The sequence below is a fragment of the Bufo bufo genome, chromosome 2 (genome assembly GCF_905171765.1).
Source record: "Bufo bufo chromosome 2, aBufBuf1.1, whole genome shotgun sequence".
NCBI classification, from domain to species: domain Eukaryota; kingdom Metazoa; phylum Chordata; class Amphibia; order Anura; family Bufonidae; genus Bufo; species Bufo bufo.
Genome location: NC_053390.1, coordinates 144093388 through 144100637, shown reverse-complemented (window position 1 = coordinate 144100637; position 7250 = coordinate 144093388). Strand labels below are relative to the sequence as shown.

At 43.0% G+C, this 7250-nt stretch overlaps 1 long non-coding RNA gene across 1 annotated transcript; it reads left to right on the top strand.

Annotated features, from left to right (window-relative positions):
• The first annotated feature begins 653 nt into the window (after window positions 1–653).
• LOC120992531 lies at window positions 654–1542 on the top strand. The gene is made up of 2 exons (XR_005776992.1): window positions 654–722; window positions 912–1542. It is a non-coding gene; the product is annotated as an uncharacterized LOC120992531 (long non-coding RNA).
• The last annotated feature ends 5708 nt before the right edge of the window (window positions 1543–7250 follow it).

The following is a 7250-nucleotide window of genomic DNA, read 5'->3' as shown; positions in this document are numbered from 1 at the left end:
ACACTGCACATAACTTATTGAATCTAATGCAAAGGTTCAGGCTAGTGTTCTGTTTTGCCAGATGTATTGCAACAATTTTTTTTAAAGTGGTTTTTCACCTTTTATTAAGTGATGGCCTATCCTCGAGAGGGCATTACTAGCTGATCAGCAGAGGTCCAACACCCCACCTATCAGCTGTTAGGTGATCCTGAGGATAGACCAGCATTTAATAAGTTATACAATCCATCTAAAGCCACGGTCAATCAGACAGTACTACAGTGCAACCCTCAGTGGTGGCTGAGGATAGTTTACAAAGTGTTCTTTGTTTAGGGCTCCACACTAAACGGTGTAACCTCCAAGTCGCTGTAAAACTGGTATTGCCACCCTTTCAATGTCTCCCTATTAGGCCACTTTCACACGAGCGATACAGATTGTCAGGATCTGTTCAGGGACAAACTGATGGTTTTGCATGCAAGTTCGACCAGTTTTTTGTTCTGTGATTGCATTCAGTTTTTCTGCAGAATTTTGAAATCGCAAAAACGGATGCAATCAATTTTGCATGCATTTTTCACGGATGTGGAAAAACGGAAGAATAGCTTTCAGCATCCCCTAGTGACCATCAGTGAAAAAACACATTGCTTCCTGTTGCCTTCTGTTTTACATGCAAGCTACAGTAATTTTTACCCATTGGAACCTGCAACGTCCAACCTATCTTTTTTTTTTCTTTTTTGTGATGGACACAGGTCACTAACTATTTTCTCACAAAAGGTTCAGTCCAGATACTATGCGTTAGCTACACTACATGCGTCACATCCAGATGGAAAACTCGCTCATGTGAAAGAGGCCTTAGGGGGGAATTGAAAATAACCTGTAGACCATTGGAACCTGCAACGTCCAACCTATCACTTTTTTTCTTTTTTTGTGATGCACAGGTCACTAACAATTTTCTCATTTAGAAAAACATAAAAAAAAGGTGGCACCAGGTGCGGTAATGCCACCTTTTTACTGTGACTAGTGGGCGATGCTGTGGAGCACTGGCCTTCTACGTCAGGCATTGTCATGCTCTGTCAAGACCACTTACCTTGCTCAGTCTTAATCAAAGAAAACATTTGCTGCTTTTTCTACCTTTTTATTCTACATTCCTGTTAAAAAAAATAATAAAATCCAGTTAAATTATGACCTTTGCAGTATTGATATCAAGAGTGACTGACTTAAAATCTAAATATTCCATGTCTGTGTAGGATCTGAAGCCGTGCTGTTCATGTTGGACACTTGTTAGTTACAGCATTACTATGTTATGTGTGATGTCCAACTAGACTGGCATTTTGTGGAGAGGGTTAACGTATAAGCATATCTTACAAATCATTGCCACTGATATGTGAATAATTAAATGAAAATGAAAACCATTCTTATCCATAGTCTTCAATTGTATCAGTTGTAGATGAACTGTTGGCCCTCACTTGTTTCTGTGCACTACCTTGTCATAAAGGGTACTTGCTTTTTTAGTTTTTGTAAATTACGGTCGTCCCTTCCATTTTATTATTTTTTTGTATGTTGTGTGAGCAAAAACTAATTGTAAAATAATTTCAATTGGATTGTTTGTCTGTTCAGTTTGGTGGATGCCAAGAGCCTTCAAACATTCGACTGATTTCAAAGTAGTATCTCTTGTATTTGAGTATTTACCTGTGTAATAACAATGTGAAATGAATGCAAATCTGTCACAATCCAAGGTAACTGGTTTGAGAGATGCAGACCTTCCATTCCTCCAAATGGGAGTCTGGTATATGTCATTCACCGACAACTGTATCACATGTTCAGCTTCGCCTTCCATTTCGAAGGGCTGCCTTGCCAAAGCACAGTTGGAGACGTACGGCTGCATTTACAGAAGTCCATTCTCAATACCCCTGCCCCATTTTAAACACAGCCTGAGAAGAGCCTTGAGAACCATTTCCATTGTATGAAGGATTCTATACTTTTTTTTTTTTTTTCCTATGCTCTTTCTTGTACACCCAGAATTTCCTTGAATGTACATACCTTCCGCTGGTCTCTCTAGGGCATGCAGGGCTACTATGACACTATGCGTTATACAATACAGAAAAATATAACTGAAGTTTACAATGGCTGACCCTGCACGTTAATGAACTTTCTGAAATGTTCCGTACATGCTGTATTAAAATATCAGTGGTAAAATGGATTTTGGGGTGTTTTTAGCTAACTTTTGAGCCAGTTTTGCCCCACTGTGTTAAAAGAAAATCAATTGTTTAATAAAATGTTAACTTTGAGCATCATGAAAACGAGTATTTCTTTTATCGGTCTGTACTATTATTTTTCTCATAGAACACGTTCCTTTTTATGAGGGCTGCCTTATGTAAATAGGGCAGTGATCGCACAAAACTTACATTTTAAGTCCCCAACCCCCTAAGACTGACTAACCTTCAGCACTCCAGGTGTGGTAAAACTGCAACTCCCAAGATCAACACTTGGCTGTTCTCAGAACTCCATAAAATTAATGGAGCATGCTGGGAGTCGTAGTTTCACCACAGCTGTAGTGCCGTAGGTTAGACATCACTGATGAGGCTAATTTGACACTAGCACTTGGGATCTGTCAGGAAACAATCTGCCGGATCTCTCTGCATTCCAGAATTGCGGTCCAGCCATTTTAACTATAATAGAGAGAGGTGGAGATCTGACTACAAGCCAGCAAATATGCTGAGAATCTCGCAACTGTTTTCTTCCAGCCGATTCTCTCTCCACCAGTCGTTCTTGGGCCTCTTTTACACGGGCATCCCGGATTTGCTCCGGGTGCGTTGTGTGTGCTTCGGGGAAACATGTGAGTGTGCACGCAGTTTCAGTCAATTTTGACTGCGGTTGCCTTCAGTTTTTATTGCGCGGGTGCAATGCGTTTTGCACGCGCGTGATAAAAAACTGAATGTGGTACCCAGACCCGAACTTCAGTGAAGATGATGTTTTCCCTTATAACATGGTTATAAGGGAAAATAGCATTCTTAATACAGAATTACTAAAATGTTGCTTGAGGGGTTAAAAAATAAAACTATTAACTCACCTAATCTACTTGATCATGCAGCCAGCATAGTCTTCTTTTAAGGACCTTTGACATAATCGCGCTCACCATGTGATCCTTCTAGCTTCATTCAGCAGGACCTGCGCTGATGTCACCACGCCCACCACGTGGTGAGCGCAAATACATCATCGCAGGCCCTTAAAGACGACCATGCTGGCTGCGCGATGAAGTAGATGAGGTGAGTTAATTGTTTTTATTTTTTAACCCCTCAAGCAACATTTTACTAAGCATTCTGTATTAAGAATGCTATTTTCCCTTATAACCATGTTATAAGGGAAAATACAGTAAATTGACTTTAATCAATTTAGTAACATAATCTCCTAGCAACCATGCGTGAAAATCGCATTGCACTTGCTTGCGGATGGTATGCTATTTTCACACAGCCCCTATTCATTTCTGAGGCATGCGTTGCGTGAAAAACGCAGAATATAGAACATGCTACGATTTTCAAACAATGCAAAAGTGATGTGTGAAAATCACGCTCATCTGCACAGCCCCATTGAAGTGAATGGGTCCAGATTCAGTGCAGGTGCAATGCGCTTACCTCGCGCATTGCACCTGCGCAGAAATCTCACCCATGTGAAAGGGGCCATATAGTTAATGGAGCTGGACGGTGACGTTTAAGCTTCAGGCGATCCTGGAATACAGAGATGTCTGATATCCCTGCCGGATCCTAGGTGTATGTATGTGTGTGTGTGTATATGTATATATATGTATATATATATATATATATATATATATATATAATGTATATGTATGGTCTTCCTGGACTGTAACCTTGAATCTCCATTTGAGGATCAAAATTGTCTCGCACCTTAGGCTACTTTCACACTCTTGTTCGCTGCGGATCCGTCATGGATCTGCACAGATGGGTCTGTTCAGATAATACAACCATCTGCATCCATTCAGAACAGATCTGTTTGTATTATCTTTAACATATCCAAGACGGATCCGTCTTGAACACCATTGAAAGTCAATATAGGACTGATCTGTTTTCTATTGTGCCAGATTGTGTCATAGAAAACTGATCCGTCCCCATTGACTTACATTGTGTGCCAGGTCCGTTTGGCTCAGTTTCGTCAGACTGACGCCAAAATGCTGCAAGCAGCCTTTTGGTGTCCGCCTCCAAAGCGGACACTGAGGCAAACTGATGCATTCTGAGCAGATCCTTTTCCATTCAGAATGCATTAGGGCAACTAATCCACAAACGGAAAGCCAAAACGCCAGTGTGAAAGTAGCCTTAGTTTGGACAGATATAGTTGCTTGTTTGTACCGGCACCTAGTTAAGCGGATTGGTCAGGCTGCAGTATAACTCACAAGACCCCATCTGTTGTGCTGAAAGGTGTCGGTGAAGGTCGGACTCCCCCTAATCAAAGGGACTTCCTGAGGACTGGTCTTCACTTAGTCCTAGAAAAACCTGTTATTGGCAGAATAAGGTTCCCCTGTTTCCTTTCTTGATATGGAATACCTGGAAGTGACCCCAGATGGCTATCAAGGGTGTAAATATACAAAAAAAAAGTCCTGCACTTCAGCAATAATATGGATATATTTTTTTTATATGCAAAATGTCTGGATTAGGCAGGGTACACATCACATTTTCCCATCCTTTTAACATATACAAAAACCATATAAGTTAAACAGATTCCTCAGACTGATGCCTTACAGTGGCATCTGTTCACCATAGAAATCCATTGTAAAAAAAAGTATTTACACTGCTCAAAAAAATAAAGGGAACACTTAAACAACACAATGTATCTCCAAGTCAATCACACTTCTGTGAAATCAAACTGTCCACTTAGGAAGCAACACTGAGTGACAATCAATTTCACATGCTGTTGTGCAAATGGGATAGACAACAGGTGGAAATTATAGGCAATTAGCAAGACACCCCCACTAAAGGAGTGGTTCTGCAGGTGGTGATCACAGACCACTTCTCAGTTCCTATGCTTCCTGGCTGATGTTTTGGTCACTTTTGAATGCTGCCGGTGCTGTCACTCTAGTGGTAGCATGAGACGGAGTCTACAACCCACACAAGTGGCTCAGGTAGTGCAGCTTATCCAGGATGGCACATCAATGCGAGCTGTGGCAAGAAGGTTTGCTGTGTCTGTCAGCGTAGTGTCCAGAGCATGGAGGCGCTACCAGGAGACAGGCCAGTACATCAGGAGACGTGTAGGAGGGCAACAACCCAGCAGCAGGACCGCAAGGAGGAACAGTGCAAGGAGGAACAGGAGGCGCACTGCCAGAGCCCTGCAAAATGACCTCCAGCAGGCCACAAATGTGCATGTGTCTGCTCAAACGGTCAGAAACAGACTCCATGACGGTGATATGAGGGCCCGACGTCCACAGGTGGGGGTTGTGCTTACAGCCCAACACCGTGCAGGACGTTTGGCATTTGCCAGAGAACACCAAGATTGGCAAATTCGGCACTGGCGCCCTGTGCTCTTCACAGATGAAAGCAGGTTCACACTGAGCACATGTGACAGAGTCTGGAGATGCTGTGGAGAACGTTCTGCTGCCTGCAACATCCTCCAGCATGACCGGTTTGGCATTGGGTCAGTAATGGTGTGGGGTGGCATTTCTTTGGAGGACCGCACAGCCCTCCATGTGCTCGCCAGAGGAAGCCTGACTGCCATTAGGTACGGAGATGAGATCCTCAGACCCCTTGTGAGACCATATGCTGGTGCGGTTGGCCCTGGGTTCCTCCTAATGCAAGACAATGCTAGACCTCATGTGGCTGGAGTGTGTCAGCAGTTACTGCAAGACAAAGGCATTGATGCTATGGACTGGCCCGCCCGTTCCCCAGACCTGAATCCAATTGAGCACATCTGGGACATCATGTCTCGCTCTATCCACCAACGTCGCATTGCACCACAGACTGTCCAGGAGTTGGCAGATGCTTTAGTCCAGGTCTGGGAGGAGATCCCTCAGGAGACCGTCCGCCACCTCATCAAGAGCATGCACAGGCGTTGTAGGGAGGTCATACAGGCACGTGGAGGCCACACACACTACTGAGCCTCATTTTGACTTGTTTTAAGGACATTACATCAAAGTTGGATCAGCCTGTAGTGTGTTTTTCCACTTTAATTTTGAGTGTGACTCCAAATCCAGACCTCCATGGGTTAAAAAATGTGATTTCCATTTATTTTTTTTTGTGGGATTTTGTTGTCCGCACATTCAACTATGTAAAGAACAAAGTATTTCAGAAGAATATTTAATCAATTCAGATCTAGGATGTGTTATTTTTGTGTTCCCTTTATTTTTTTGAGCAGTGTACTTTTTTTACTGGAATTTTTATTTTATTTTTTCTGTAACCTACCTGTCAAACAGAGGCATAAAACGTCATATGAACCCACCCTTAGGGCTCATGCACGACCGTGTTTTGCGGTTCGCAAAAAAGTGTTTAGCCTGATCAGTCTTACAAATGCCATCAGTTGGCATACGTTTTGTCGGATCCGGCAGGCAGTTCCGGCGACGGAACTGCTTGCCGGATCACTCTGCCGCAAGTGTGAAAGTAGCCTTAGGCCCCTTGAGCGTGAGCAGATTAGGTCCGGATGCGTTCAGTTAAAAATGCGCAATTTCGCAAGCCAGTTCATTCAGTTTTGCCTGCGATTGTGTTCAGTTTTTATTGCGCGTGTGAAATGCGCATTGATGCGCTTTTCACGCATGTGATAAAAAACGGAAGGTTTACAAACAACATCTCAGCAACCGTCAGTGGTAAAACGCATTGCATCCGCACTTGCTTCACTTCTATGGGGCCAGCGTTGCGTGAAAAACGCAGAATATAAAACATGCTGCGATTTGCACGCAACGCAGAAGTGATGCGTGAAAACCAACGCTCATGTACACAGACCCATTGAAATTAATAGATCCGGATTCAGTGCGTGCGCAGTGCGTTTGCATTGCACCCATGCAGAATACTCGCTCATCTGAAACGGGCCTTACACTTAAAATGGACTTTGCTTTATTTAGCATTTCTACTCTTGGTGGTTATTTTTGCAAATATGCATCAATATATTTAGACTTGAGGGGGAATTTATAATTGGTAGTGGTTTTAAGTCTGTTTCGTGAGGTTGCACCCAATTAATGAAATGGCACACAGTAATATGTTTGGCCAAGTGCAATGTTGTGTGCACCTATGTCTGTAAAACTACACCTGTGGTTGCCTGGCATGGAGATGTGACTTTTTAAA